Source organism: Oryx dammah, unplaced genomic scaffold (genome assembly GCF_014754425.2).
Source record: "Oryx dammah isolate SB20612 unplaced genomic scaffold, SCBI_Odam_1.1 HiC_scaffold_23, whole genome shotgun sequence".
NCBI lineage: Eukaryota > Metazoa > Chordata > Mammalia > Artiodactyla > Bovidae > Oryx > Oryx dammah.
Window position 1 is genome coordinate 42,505,619 of NW_024070207.1, and position 15,569 is coordinate 42,521,187.

Genomic DNA, 15,569 nt, shown 5'->3' on the forward strand with positions numbered 1-15,569 from the left:
TTCCAACAACACAAGAGAAGACTCTACACATGGACATCACCAGATGGTCAACACCGAAATCAGATTGATTATATTTTTTGCAGCCAAAAGTGGAGAAGCTCTATACAGTCAGCAAAAACAAGACCAGGAGCTGACTGTGGCTCAGATCATGAACTCCTAATTGCCAAATTCAGACTTAAATTGAAGAAAGTAGGGAAAACCACTAGACCATTCAGGTATGACCTAAATCAAATCCCTTAAAATTATACAGTGGAAGTGCAAAATAGATTTAAGGGACTAGATCTGATAGACAGAGTGCCTGATGAACTATGGAAAGAGTTCATGATATTGTATAGGAGACAGGGATTAAGACCATCCACAAGAAAAAGAAATGCAAAAAAGCAAAATGGCTGTCTGGGGAGGCCTTACAAATAGCTGTGAAAAGAAGAGAAGTGAAAAGGAAAGATATACCCACTTGAATGTAGAGTTCCAAAGAATAGCAAGGAGAGATAAGAAAGCCTTAGTGATCAGTGCAAAGAGATAAAGGAAAACAATAGAATGGGAAAGACTAGAGATCTTTTCAAGAAAATTAGACATACTAAGGGAAGGTTTCATGCAAAGATGGGCTCAATAAAGGACAGAAATGGTATAGACCTAACAGAAGCAGAAGATATTAAGAAGAGGTGGCAAGAATACACAGAAGAACTATACAAAAAAGATCTTCATGACCCAGATAATGATGATGGTGTGATCACTCACCTAGACCCAGACATCCTGGAATGTGAAGTCAAGTGGGCCTTAGGAAGCTTCACTACAAACAAAGCTAGTGGAGGTGATGGAATTCCAGTTCAGCTGTTTGAAATCCTGAAAGATGATGCTGTGAAAGTGCTATACTCAATATGCCAGCAAATTTGGAAAACTCAGCAGTGGCCACAGGACTCAAAAAGATCAGTTTTCATTCCACTCCCAAAGAAAGGCAATGTCAAAGAATGCTCAAACTACTGCACAGTTGCACTCATCTCACACACTAGTAAAGTAATGCTCAAAATTCTCCAAGCCAGGCTTCAACAATATGTGAACTGTGAACTTCCAGATGTTCAAGCTGGTTTTAGAAAAGGCAGAGGAACCAGAGATCAAAATGCCAACATCTACTGAATCATCAAAAAAGCAAGAGAGTTCCAGAAAAACATCTATTTCTTCTTTATTGGCTATGCCAAAGCCTTTGACTGTGTGGATCACAATAAACTGTGGAAGATTCTGAAAGAGATGGGAATACCAGACCACTTGACCTGCCTCTTGAGAAACCTATATGCAGGTCAGGAAACAACAGTTAGAACTGGACATGGAACAACAGACTGGTTCCAAATAGGAAAAGGAATCTGTCAAGGCTGTATATTGTCACCCTGTTTATTTAACTTATATGCAGAGTACATCAAGAGAAACGCTGGAATGGAAGAAACACAAGCTGGAATCAAGATGACTGGGAGAAATATCAAGAACCTCAGATATGCAGATGACAGCACCCTTATGGCAGAAAGTGAAGAGGAACTAAAAAGCCTCTTGATGAAAGTGAAAGAGGAGAGTGAAAAAGTTGGTTTAAAGCTCAACATTCAGAAAACGAAGATCATGGCATCTGGTCCCATCACTTCATGGGAAAGAGATGGGGAAACAGTGGAAACAGTGTCAGACGTTATTTTTTGGGGCTCCAAAATCACTGCAGATGGTGAGTGCAGCCATGAAATTAAAAGATGCTTACTTCTTGGAAGAAAAGTTATGACCAACCTAGATGGCATATTAAAAAGCAACGACATTACTTTGCCAACAAAGGTCCATCTTGTCAAGGCTATGGTTTTTCCAGTGGTCATGTATGGATGTGAGAGTTGGACTGTGAAGAAAGCTAACACCGAAGAATTGATGCTTTTGAACTGTGGTGTTGGAGAAGATTCTTGAGAGTCGCTTGTAATACAAGGAGATCAAACCAGTCAATCCTAAGGGAAATCTGTCCTGAATACTCATTGGAAGGACTGATGTTGAAGCTGAAACTCCAATACTTTGGCCACCTGATGCGAAGAACTGACTGATTGGAAAAGACCATGATGCTGGGAAAGATTAAAGGCTGGAGAAGGGGACGACAGCGGATGAGATGACTGGATGTCATCACTGACTCAATGGACATGAGTTTGAATAAACTCCGGGAGTTGTTGATGGACAGGGAAGCCTGGAGTGCTGCAGTCCATGGGATTGCAGAGTTGGACATGACTGGGTGACTGAACTGAACTGAACTGAGGTAAGGGAGGGGATGCAGCGATAAGAGAGGAATAGTCAAGGAACAATAGTGCAGTCTTGGGGCAGTGTCCTGGTTCCCCTTCAAGCTGTTCTGCAGATACTGAATTCCTCACCACGTGGGAAAAATTAATGATATGATGCCCAGGAGCATTTAGACCCCAGACTGGTTGGAACTAGAAGTTGATGATGCTAATATTCATTTATCTCACCACCAACAAATCAGAATAATGTCCCTGAGCTGATCATGTGCTCTTTGAATGATTACTATAAAACTACCCCCTCCAGGTTGGGACACACAGTTTTGAGGGCATTAGCCTGCTGTGGTCCCCTTTGCCTGGCAAAGCAATAAACCTGTTCTTTCCTACTTCATCCAAAACTCCTGTCTCAGTGATTTAATTTGATGCCAGGGTACAGAGGCCAGGTTAGCTTCAGTTGTTGCCTTTTTGATGGCCTCTCCATGTGACCATAATTCTCTGATGCCGTTTCCAAAAAGAGGTAAGACAAGCATTGGCACTTTTCTTCAATATTTAGAATAAAATTTGTTCTTAATATTTAGAAAAAATTTCTTAAACGTTCAGATAGGTAAATAACACCCTTACCTGGTTTCCAAAGAGGAAATAGATCCCCTGCCATCCTTTTAACTCTTTTGCTTATTCCATAGGTGGATATTTGGGTTTTAGTCAAGTCCCATCTTACACAGGGTTTCCCAGGTGGTGACAGTGGTAAAGAATCCACCTGCCAATGTGGCAGATACAAGAGAGGTGGGTTTAATCCCTGGATTTGGGGAAGATCCCCTGAAAAAGGAAACAACAACCCACTCCAGTATTCTTGCCTGGGAAATTCCATGGACAGAGGGGCCTGGCAGGCTACGCTTCATGGGGTCACAAAGAGTCAGACACAAGTGAGCATGCATGCACACATCTTACACAGAGTTCCTGAAGTTCACTTGGAACTTATGAACACACATAAACATTCAGAAGGGAAATTAAATTTCTCAGTTCCAAATACAGATGTACTGCAGGCAACATGACTTTTGCCACTGAATCTAACGTGCCCAAGTCCAATTAGTGAGGTGCAGTCTGAAGTGCACTAGTCTGGGACCAGGAGGGTCACTTACGAAGTCTGTGACCAAGGTCGAGGGATTTAAATTTTCAATTTCTCCATTTCCTCATCTGTAAAAATAAATGTTTGGATTAGAGTGAAGTGCTCAACCAAATTACACATTAGAATAGTAAACTATCCAACTATCTGTACTGTGAACCCCAGGAATAAGCAAATAGGAGACAGGACAGAAGAGGGCATGTTTTCAAAATATGAAACAGCAGATACTAAACTGAGGTTCCTGCTGTTTCTGACATTCTGCTACATCTGTTTTACATATGTGTATATATATATACACACACACACAAGTACATGTATTTTTACACACAGGTACATGTATTTTTACACACAGGTATATAATGGTTATTTATTTTTAATTTGGTGATTTTTATAGTTTTGGAATGTTTATGACTTTATAATTTTCTACCAAGAAAATTATATTTCTAGGTTTCAAATTTTCTACCATATATTACATATTTTATAATTAAAGAAAGAAAATGATAATCCTTTTCCCATAATGACATACTCATTTGGGTAGGAAGTTGTCCAACAGAGGCTAATAGACAACATAATATGCCCCTGTCAGTGTCCAAAAAGGGTGATATAGCAGCAGCAGCAATAATAATGACAAAAAACATTAAGCTGTTATTTGAGCCCTGCTTTTTGTTTTTTACCTCTATTTTCATGTTATGTAATATAGTGAACATTTCTTATTTACCATGTACCAGGCCCTGTTCTACGCTCTTTAATTTAAATTTTGTAAGAAATCTATAAGAAAGGCACTATTATGATCCTTATTTAATATATAAAGAAATCCAGGGATAAAGAGTTCTACATCATCAGAATAATACCCCAGCACATGAAATAGCAGAGAGGAACCAAAGAACTCTGCAAAGGTGAAGTCCATTTTTCTGGCAGAGCATTTAGGAAGTGCTGTCTGTCTTTGTTCTCTAGAGGTGTGGGTCTCAATTGCGTTGACCTGACATATGCTTTGAAACATATGAAACATTTTGTTACTAATACTAGTTCAATGACCAAAGTTTGCTAATTATGTTCTTTTTATTTTATTTTTATTTTTTGCCATTCCATGTGGCTTGTGGGATCTTAGTTCCCTGACCACAGATTGAACCTGGGCCCTTGGCAGTGAAAGCACAGAGTCCTAGCCACTGGACCACCAGGAAATTCCCAATCGTGTACTTTTTAAAGTTAAAAAAAAATGTACAACTTAGTGGTTTTCATCATATTCACAAATTATACGAACAGCACCATGGATTCCAGAATATTTCAACACTTCAGAAACAAACCTCATACTCATTATAATTCTTTCCTTGATCTTCTTTTTCCCCAGCACATGGCAACTACTAATTGACTTTCTGTCTCTATCAATTTGCTTACTCTGGACGTTTCATATAAATGAACTCATACAAACATATGTCCTTTTGTGTCTTCCTTCTTTCACTTAGCATAATGTTTCAAGGTTTGTTCATGTTGTAGATATGTCTGTACTTAGCTCCTTTTATGGCTGGATAATATTCCATTGTATAGATATACCACATTTTGTTTATCCAGTCATCGGTTGGTGGAACATTTGGGTTATTTCCAGTTTTTAGTTATTGTGAATAATGCTACTGTGAATATTCATGTATAAGTTTTTGTGAGCTACTATGTACAAAATAGATAACCAATAAGGACCTACTGTATAGCACAAGGAACTATATTCAATATCTTAAAATAACCTATAATGGAAAAAAATCTGAAAAAGAATATATATATATGTATAAAACTGAATCACTACTGTACAATTGAAACATAAATCCACTATACTTCAATAAAAAAGTTCTTATATCTATACTAAGGAATGGAATTGCTGTGTCATATGGTAACTCTATGTTTAGTTTTCTGAGGAACTGTCAGACGTTTTTCCAAAGTGGCGGCACCACTTTACATTTCCACCACTGGTGTATAAAGATTCCAGTTTCATCATATTCTCACTGATTTTTTTTTAAATTCCCATTTTACTGGGTGTGTTTACAGCAATTTCATTGTGGTTGGGATTTGAATTATCTAAATGACTAACAATGTTGAGCATCATTTTATGTACTTATTGGCCATTTTTATGTAGTCTTCAGAGAAATGACTATTCAAATCATGAAACCATTTTCAAGTGGGCTATTGTCTTTTTATTGTCAAGTTGTAAGAGTTATTTATGTGGTCTGGTTAATTTCCAGAGTTCTCAAAAGGCTGATTTAAAATTTTTGCCAGTGTTCTCATGGCTTTTATGAAGGAAAATATTTTCATAGGTCCTGACTGCCATTCCCAAAGGTCTTCCCTAATTATATACTTTTAATAATCAATCACTGAAAGATAATTTGGAAACTGTTTTTCTGCCAAGGGATTCATACTTAGGGTACATAACAAACTCATAAAACTGTGGCAAAATTTTAAAACTCTAAGAGAAAATAGATAAAAGTTATGATCAGAAATTTCACAAAAAAAGGAAAATTAAAACATGAAAAAAATGTTCAATATCATTAGCCACTTGGAAAATGCAATTAAAATCATGGTGATATATGACATGCATCTATCAGATTGACTAAAATAAAACAGAATATTGACAATTGCTGGTGAAGATGTAGAGAGTTTGGATCACTATATGTTCATGGTGGAATCTATAATGATACAGCCAAATGTAGAAAGCAATTTGTCAGTTTCTTACAAAACCAATTATTATGTGATCCAGCAATTATACTCTTGTGCATTTATCCCACAGAAATAAAAACTAATTTCCATTAAAAGTCTTGTATATGAATGTTCATAACAACTTCATTTGTAATAGCTGAAAACTGGAAGCAACAAAAATGTAGGTCAACGAGTTGATAGTTAGATCCGCTGTGGCACATCCACACCAAGGAATACTATGCAACAATAAAAAGGATACACTACTGATACATGTAACAACATGGATGAATCTCAAGGGAATTTGCTTGAGTGGGAAAAACAAATCTCAAAGTGTTGTATTATGTATGATGGTATTTATATAACATTCTTCAAATAACAAAATTGTAGACATGGAGAACAGATTAGTGGTTACTAGCTTTTATAGATGGGAAAGATGAGAGGGAAATGGATGTGACTATAAAAGAACAATATGTGGGATCTTAGCAGTGATGAAACAGCTCCATATCATGATCATTGTGGTCATTACATAAACCCATACATGTGATAAAATTACAGGGACCCTCACACACATTGTAAAACTGATGAAATCTGAATAAGCTCCGTAGATTGTACCAGTGTCAATTTCCTTGTTTGGATATCCTAGGATAGTTCCCTTTAGGAGAAGTAGGTAAAGAGAACACAAAGTTCTCTGTACTCTGCATCTTCCATGAATCTATCATAATTTCAAGACAAAAATATAAAGAAGTCAGTCAGAGAAGACTTGTGCTTAGTCCTACAGTTGTTATGTTGCACTCACCTACATTTTGATAGCTTTCCTCAAGTGAAAAGAAGAGGTGAGGAGTCAAAGCTAGTAATCTGGAAATTGAAACAAATCACAATAGATCCATTTGAGTGAATGTCATGGCAGAAAAGAAAGGCTCAGGAACACCACCTTCTGGGATCAGTGAGTAAAGTACAAGGATAATGCAATAATGGAGGAGAGTTATGAGAGTATAGATTTGCTTATTTATGTGTGTTTGTTGTTAAAATTTTACACTGTGAATCTTTTAATAGTGGATTTCAAAATGACAGTCTCTCAACCTCACTAAGGTTAGTCTTAGGTTTAGGGCATTTTCTCACTATATTTATATTTTATACTGCAAGAACAATTCTGGTTCTTAGACAATGTAAAATCCTTGATACGTTCTCACACTAGCAATGCCAGGGAAGAAAAGGCAATGAGTTTTCCTTAAAAAACCCTACAGCCCAAGGGACTGAACTGACTCTAGTTTCCTAATTGGTGGCAGAAACTCTATTTGCTATGATGTTGCTAACTTAGCAGAATGTGGTCCTTGGACACTTTGTAAAGATTATACCTAGCATTCCAGTCAATAGGGTAGTTTATTTGTAGATGTCCTATCTTCCTCTTTAGATTACATTCTTTCCCAGGACAAGGATTGAATTTATTTCATCCTCATATTCTAAGTACATACACAAGTCCTGGACCTTAGTAAGAACTCAATGCATTTTTGATAAATGAATAAGTGTGATAGATGAGGTATCGTACTTGTAAAATGTGTATTTTGGGGTCCCCAGACTTGATAGTAAGGGTAGCATATTTCATTCTCTTGACCATTTCTGTAAGTTTTACTTTCAAGTTTTGGGGTCCAAATATGGTCCAGTGATACAATAGTTCTAGATCCAGGGCCCACTTAATGTTTGAATAGACTGGAAGTTTCCTATGTTCTATATTTTGAGGGAAGGACTTCACACCCAGACACCCAGAAGGCCTTTATCTTAGTCCATTCTGGCTGCTATAACAAAAATACCACAGGCTGGGTGGTTTATAAACACAGGAATTTATTTCTGGGGGCTGAAAGTCCGAGAGTCAGGGTGCCAGCACTGATGGGTGAGGGCCCTCTCCCAGGGTGCAGACTTCTTGTTTTGTCCTCCCATGGAGGAAGGGGTGATGGATCCCTGTCACTTCTATAAAACACTAATCTTACTCAATAGGCATTCACCTTCATGACCTAAGCCCCTTCCAAAGGCCTCATCTCCTAATTGCATTACATTGAGAATTAAGATTTCAATGTATGAAATTTGGGAGGGACACATTCAGACCATAGTGGCCTTCAATATGATCTTAGACAGGGGTAACTGGAGTAACCTTCAACATTGATTCTGAACTCCACATTTTCCAAATGAAAAACTGGAGAGGGGAGAAGTGACTCATCCTACTTCATCAAGCAGGTGAGTGAGATGGCTAGAATGGGCATGCCTATCTCCCAAATTCTAATAAAATGAAAACCACACTCAGCTTCTTTCTACAATGATAGGCATTTCTTTAGGAAACAATGAGTTGGAATGATCTGGAGCCTAGACTGAGGGATGTAGTGGGAGATTAGTCATGTATAAAATACGAAAAGAAGTGTCAGTATTTCCTAATGTACATTTTGAAAATACCTTCCTCGTCATTAGAACAAAAGAACAAATGCCTAAAGTGTGCTCCCTACAGAAGTGTCTAGGAACACAATCCGAGAGCATTCCTGTTTAGCATCGTTGGTCAGGTTGTGGAGGACCTGAGGTTTTGATGAACTACATAGCCAACGCTGAGTAGCAAGTGCTAGAACAATGAAGCAATCTAAGGTGGCTCTCAGAGCTTTATTCATCAATAGATGCAAGAATATTTTAAAAGGTGAGATAGTTAAATAATTGAATTTTATGCCAAAATGTGTATTGAAAAGTGAAAACATTTAATGTGGCATGGTGACTAAGTAATGTTTTTTTCCTTCTGACCTGAGAAAAATTTTTACAGCTACACTGGAAAGGCTGGATTTTACGTAGTTAGAAAAATATTGTTGAAAGGCTCAAATACGCTGATTCATGTCAATGTAGGGCAAAAAAACCACTACAATATTGTAAAGTAATTAGCCTCCAATTAAAATAAATAAATTAATTTTTTTAAAAAGAAAGGCTCAAAGAAGTACCAGATAGCACATTTATTTATAAAGACTGCTAGGAGAGGAAGTGAGAGAGTTGGAGGAAGCCCCCTGCAGGAGGGCATGGTAACCCACTCCAGTGTTCTTGCCTGGAGAATCCCATGGATACAGAAGCCTGGTGAGTGGGGGTTGGGGGGGCTACAGTCCATGGGGTTACAAAGAGTCAGACACTACTGAGGTGACTGAACATGCATACACATGTGGAAGAGCCTCCAAAGACCAAATGCAGAGGTTTGAAATTGATCAGACATTATCAAATAAGGAAACAATATGGCCCAAAGGATTTTTAGGAAGTTTATTTAACTGGGATATGAAGTGGAGGTAGTGGGAGACAATAGCATTAATTCAGGTGGAATGTTCCAAAGAAGGTGGTTCTGAGAATGGTTTTAAAAAAAAAAATAGAAAAGAAAAATAAATAAATATTTGCAACCATGAGTGATTAGCCATGGGAGATGAAGAGACAATTCAAAGACCTTGTATTTCTGAGCTTGAAGCTGGTAAGACTGATCTTCTCATTTGGGCCAGCTTGGGGGAAAGCCTAGTGAGTTCAATTCGTTGCTGACGTGGAGAAATAGCTAAGCTTTAGGGGAATGTCTACATGGGCTTGGAGCATGAATTGGACTTAGCCAGAGATTACGATTCAATTTGGAGATTCATTAGTTAGCAATGATGAATGAAAACATGAGATCAGGTGAGCACTCGGAGGGGATGGAAAAGTAGAAGGGCAGATTAAAGAGCAAGCTTTGTGGGACATCTCCAGCTCCCCAGAGAAGGACCTAGAATGTTCAAAAGCTATCCGGAAAAGAACAAAGTAGAAGGAATTATTACCAGACTTCAAGACCTATTAGAGAGTTACAGTAATTTAGACTGTGTAGTTGGAGAAGGCAATGGCACCCCACTCCAGCACTCTTGCATGGAAAATCCCATGGATGGAGGAGCCTGGAAGGCTGCAGTCCATGGGGTCCCTAAGAGTCAGACACGACTGAACAACTTCACTTTCACTTTTCACTTTCATGCACTGGAGAAGGAAATGGCGACCCACTCCAGTGTTCTTGCCTGGAGAATCCCAAGGATGGGAGAGCCTGGTGGGCTGCCGTCTATGGGGTCGCACAGAGTCAGACATGACTGAAGCAACTTAGCAGCAGCAGCAGGACCTTATACTGTACACAAAAGTTAGTTTGAGCTGGATCGTAGATATAAAACATAAAAGCTAGGGATAAGACATAAAAATCAATAATAATGAAAGAAAATAATTCATAAATTAGATTTTATCAAAATTAAAATGTATGCTCACTAAAAGACATCATTAAAACAGTCAATGAAAAGGCCACAAACTGGAAGAGAATATTCACAAATCATATATCTGACAAAGAACTAGTATCTGGGTTATATAAAAACTCCTACAGATCAATAATAAAAAGACAGTGTGATATAAATGGGCAAATCATGGGAGCAGACATGTCACAAAGGAAGATACACAAATGGCCAATAAGCAGATGAAAATGTGGCAGACATAACTAATCATCAGGGAAATGCAGATTAAAGCCAAATGGGATAACCACTACGCACATATCAGAATGGCTAAAATGAAAAAGAATGAAGACACAAATGCTGACAAGGATTTGGAGCAACTGGAACTTTATACTCTGCTGGTAGGAGTGTAAAAAAAGTACTACTTTGGAGAAAGTTCTGACAGATGCATAAAATGAACCACACACCTACTCTAGGAGAACAGAAAATCTACACCTTGGTATTTACTTATGTGCCTGTTTCCACAAAAACCTGCATATGAAGCTGTTTATAGCAGCTCTCTTCCAAACAGCCCAAATTTGAAAACAACTCAGGTGTTGCCAACTGGAAATGGATAAGCCAACTGTGGGTATAGCCAAATTATGTTCCCTGGTGGTTCAGTGGTAAAGAATCTGCCTGCCAATACAGGAGACACAGGTTCAATCCCTGGGTCAGGAAGATCATCCCCTGGAGAAGGAAATGGCAACCCCCTCCAGTATTCTTGCCTGGAGAAACCCATGCACAGAGGTGCCTAGCGGACTACAGTTCATGGGGTCACAAAGCGACTTAGCGACTAAACAACACTCTGCAATAAACAGGATGAAATACAGATAACACGCAACAACATGCATGGATCTCAGAAACATTATCCTGAGCAAAAGAAATCTTACACAAAGACCACATATGTATGATAATATTTATAATAAGTTCTAAAACAGGAACAAGTGATCTAAGGTGAAAAAATCAGACTGCTGGTTGCCTTTGGGTGGTGGGTGGAATTGACTGGGAAGGGGCATAAGAAAACTGACTGTGGTGCTGGAAACACTCTATATTACAAGGGTTTGGGTTCCATGGTGACTATGTTTGTCAAGCCAAATTAATTTTATACTTAAGAACTTTGTATGTTACATTATATGAAAACTTTAGCTCTCCTTCCCAAAGAAGTATACAAATATTGTGTGTGTGTTTGTGTGTGCATGCTCACCCATGGCATGTGTGGGGGCCCGTATGTGATGGAGTATACAGAGGGAAGCAGAGATATTATTCTAACTTTGGAAACTTGAAAACTCCAAATAAACTTTATTCAAAGGAAAAAATTCTTTAAAATGTACATTTAGATGGAAGGAATTTGCTGGAAGAAAGTTTTCCTTTCATTATCTTGCTGCTGCTTTTCTTTCTCTATGTGATTGTACTGGTCAAACAACCCATATTGCTTGACAAATTCTTTTTTAAAGCTGGCAAAGAACAGATTGTTCAATAGATGCAAAGGGGGAATTAGTAAGACCCATCCACTCCAGTCTAATAGGCAAGATTGTGATTCATACTTTGCTCATAGACCATTATCTTTGATTTTTGTCTACTGAAGAGAGCCATTTACTCACTGGGTTTTTACGAAACATGTAGAGCAACTAGGCTTCAAAACTTATATTATACATGCCAATAATCCAGACCTAGGTGGCTCACAGTCTCTTTCCAGCAATGAGACATAATGGAATGAAGCATGGTGGGGATGTTATTCTCCTCCCAAGCATCTCTTGCATGCATAGCAGGGGCTCTGCCTCCTATCATCCAGCTATGCTAGTCTGATTAATGTTTTCTGGACACTCAATGCTTTTTAATGAGTCTGTGTTTTGTTTATATTGGTTTTTGGTCCTAGAGTCATCTATATTACCTTTCTAACTGTTGAAGTCCTATTTGTCTTTTAAGACTCCACTCAGATGAACTCCTCTTTGAAACATTTTCAATTTCTCTAATCAATTTTCTTCCACCGCTGTGTTCTCCTGACACCTTGATTATATGTATTACACTGTTTGTCCTAATCTGACTGAAGTTGATAGTTGCACGTCTGTTGACTATTCTAGACTGAGAGTTTCTGGAAAGTAGAACCTGTGTATTTGGCTTCTAGCACGGTTTAGTGACATGATATTCTACTTGATATGGGTGACTTCAAGGATATTTGGATATCTCCTCACTGAAACTTCCCCTAAGAGTAGGTAGCAGGACTCCATTTAGTGCCCTACCCACTACATACACACACCATAGGGAAGTGTTTTGTGTGGATTTGGCATACAGCACATTGGTGGATGTAATGATGATGTACTTTGAAATGTCCCTAAGATCCAGGAAACTCAAATGTTGTGCAAGCTGTTTTGTTCAGCTGTTTTATATTAAAGGGGAAACTGTAGTACAGCCAGTCTTTGAGAACTAATTGATCCTAGTTTTGCAACTTTTAAAGAAGAAAAGAACACTTGGTTTGAAGCCATTCAGTTTGTATTATACAAGGGTATTAGTGATGGAGAGGTTTACATATATGAAGAATGTAAAACTGAATAGTTATTTCCAGTTGGAGTTCCACTTTACTAATCCCAATAAGGAAGGGAAATGTCCCCATTGCTCAAACCCCAAAATATCTTTTTTTTTCCACAAGATTCACTCAGTATCAATCCATTTATCCTTGCCTGAATGCTTTCTCCAGACTTCAGTCATGTGCTGCGGTGCACTGAAGGCTTATAAGGTAAAAAATATCCACTGAGCCAACAAGCTAAGAAATTGACTCCAAGGAGCTGAGTTTTTACTCAGTCATCACCCTTGTACATTTCTCTTACTCTAAGTGTTAACTTTGCAGAATTGAAAACAAATTGAGTGCACACAATTATTTAGAGTACAGAATGTACGACATGCTAACATGTTGTGGGGACAAATCTGAACAATTCTCCTTAGTGAAAAGAAGTGTCATAGCTGGCAGGACAGCTTCAGAAGCCAGGGGGCACTATTTTTTTAAATCCGATTTTATTCTTCCCAGTATTTTTTGAAGTATAGTTGACTTATAATATTATGTTAGCTTCAGATGTGCAATATAGTGACTTGAAATTTTTATACATTATAAAATGATCACTATGATCATAATAAATTTAGTTACTATCTGTCCCCACATGCAATTATTAAAGTATTATTAGTTCTATTCTTTGTGCTGTACATTACATCCCCATGACTTGTTTACGTTGCAACTGAAAGTTTGTACCTCTTAATCCCCTTCATCTATTTTGTACAACCCCCACCTCCTTCCCCTCTGGTAATCACCAGTGTGCTGTCTGTACCTATGTATGAGTCTATTTTTGTTTTGTTTGCTTTTTCCATGTTGTCACAAATGGCAAGATTTCATTTTTTTCATGGCCGAGTACTATTGCACTGTATATCTATATGCCACAGCCTCTCTACCCATTCACCTACCAATGGGCACTTAGGTTGCTTCCATATTTTGGCTACTGTAAATAATGCTGCAATAAACTTAAGGGTGCATATATCTTTTTTTAGGTTATTTACATTCTTTTTTCAGTTGAACTGTAGTTGATTTACGATGTGTTGGCTTCCTATTGTAGCAGTGATTCAGTTTTATATGTATATATACCTGTGTATATATATATATATGTATATATATATATTCTTTTTCAGATTCTTTAAAATTAGTGTTTTTGTTTCCTTTAAGCAAATATGGAGAAATGGAATTGCTGGATCATACGGCAGTTCTATATCTTGAGGAACCTCCATACTGTTCTCCATAGCGGCTGCACCAATTTACATTCCCACCAACAGCGTAGGCGGGCTCCTTCTCCAGTCTCACCAGTGCTTATTATTTCATGTCCTTTTTGTAACAACTGTTCTGACAGGTGTAAGGTTAGGTATCTCACTGTGATTTTGATTTGTATTTCCCTCATGACTAGTGATGTGGAGCATCTTTTCAGGTACCTGTTAGCCATCTCTGTCTTGAGTCTTGGTTTTTTAAACTTGGCTGTCCCAGTCTCCCTACGGAATAGACATATGTTATCCTCCCAGAGAAGCAGAGCACCTCTGAGAATCTTCGGGGTCACATCTATGTGTGTGTGTGTGTGTGTGTGTGTGTGTGTGCGTCTGAGTGTGTGAAATGACTGATGAGAGACAGAGAGGCAGAGTGTGTGAAACAAAATTAATAGAAAAGAAGAGATTGCACTGATATTTGGTAAATTTGTTTGAAATCCTAATACTGAAAACCAGCCATATTGGGTGTTCTAGAAAGACTGCCTGCATAATGACAGAATTGCAGCTGTTACAAACCTCTTCAAGAATGCCCACGTAGAAGTGGAAACATTCCCAGAAGATGCCCTGTACTTTCCTTTATTTTTTTTTTATGAGAGTGAGTGTGATGAAGAAAATACCAGACATTTGTATTCATGTGTTTTAGCAAAAGGGCTGACTTATTTGGCATAGAATATTGCTGTGTAGCAAATTCAAACTAACCTCTAAAAAGTAGCACAATGTTTAGAGATTTAAAAGGTCCAGGATGTGATGATTCATAAAAAAAGAGCCAGAGAGATGACATGGGGAGGGTGGTGGGAGCGGGGTTCAGGGTTGGGAACTCATGTACGCCTGTGGTGGATTCATGTCAATGTATGGCAAAACCGATAAAGTATTGTAAAGTAAAAAAATAAAAATAAATAAATAAAAATAAATAAAATAAAATAAAAAGAAGAGCACTCAAATGCTCTTTCTCTTAAGTGTGGATTTCCGCCCTTTTTTTCTCATTTAGAGCTAAATAGCAACCCAGAATTTAAGGCACATTCTGTTGCATGTACCTGCTTGTAGCATTCCCATTCATTAGAGGGAAAGGGCACACCCAAGGTGTCTGAAAAAGCTAGCATGGTGGCCAGGTGGCTTCATTCCAGGATAGCTAAATGCATCGAGCCAAACCCTGGGACCACGTGTTGTGGCATATAGCATGATGAAAAGTATGGTAAGTTGTCATTGTCAATAAAGTTAATAATTTGGGGCACAAATGCCTACCCTAGTTACAGCTCTCCACTTGGTTTTGATTGGAAATGGTCATCCATTTTGCCACTACCACATTCCTGTACAGATTCTGGTACTATAATAGGGTGCTGCTATAATCAAGATCTAAAATGTGGAAATGGCTTTAACTAGAGGTTGGAAGAAGTTTGAGAAGCGTGATAGTAGAAGTCTAGATTGCCTTGGAAAGACTGTTGGTAGGAATATGATGTGCCA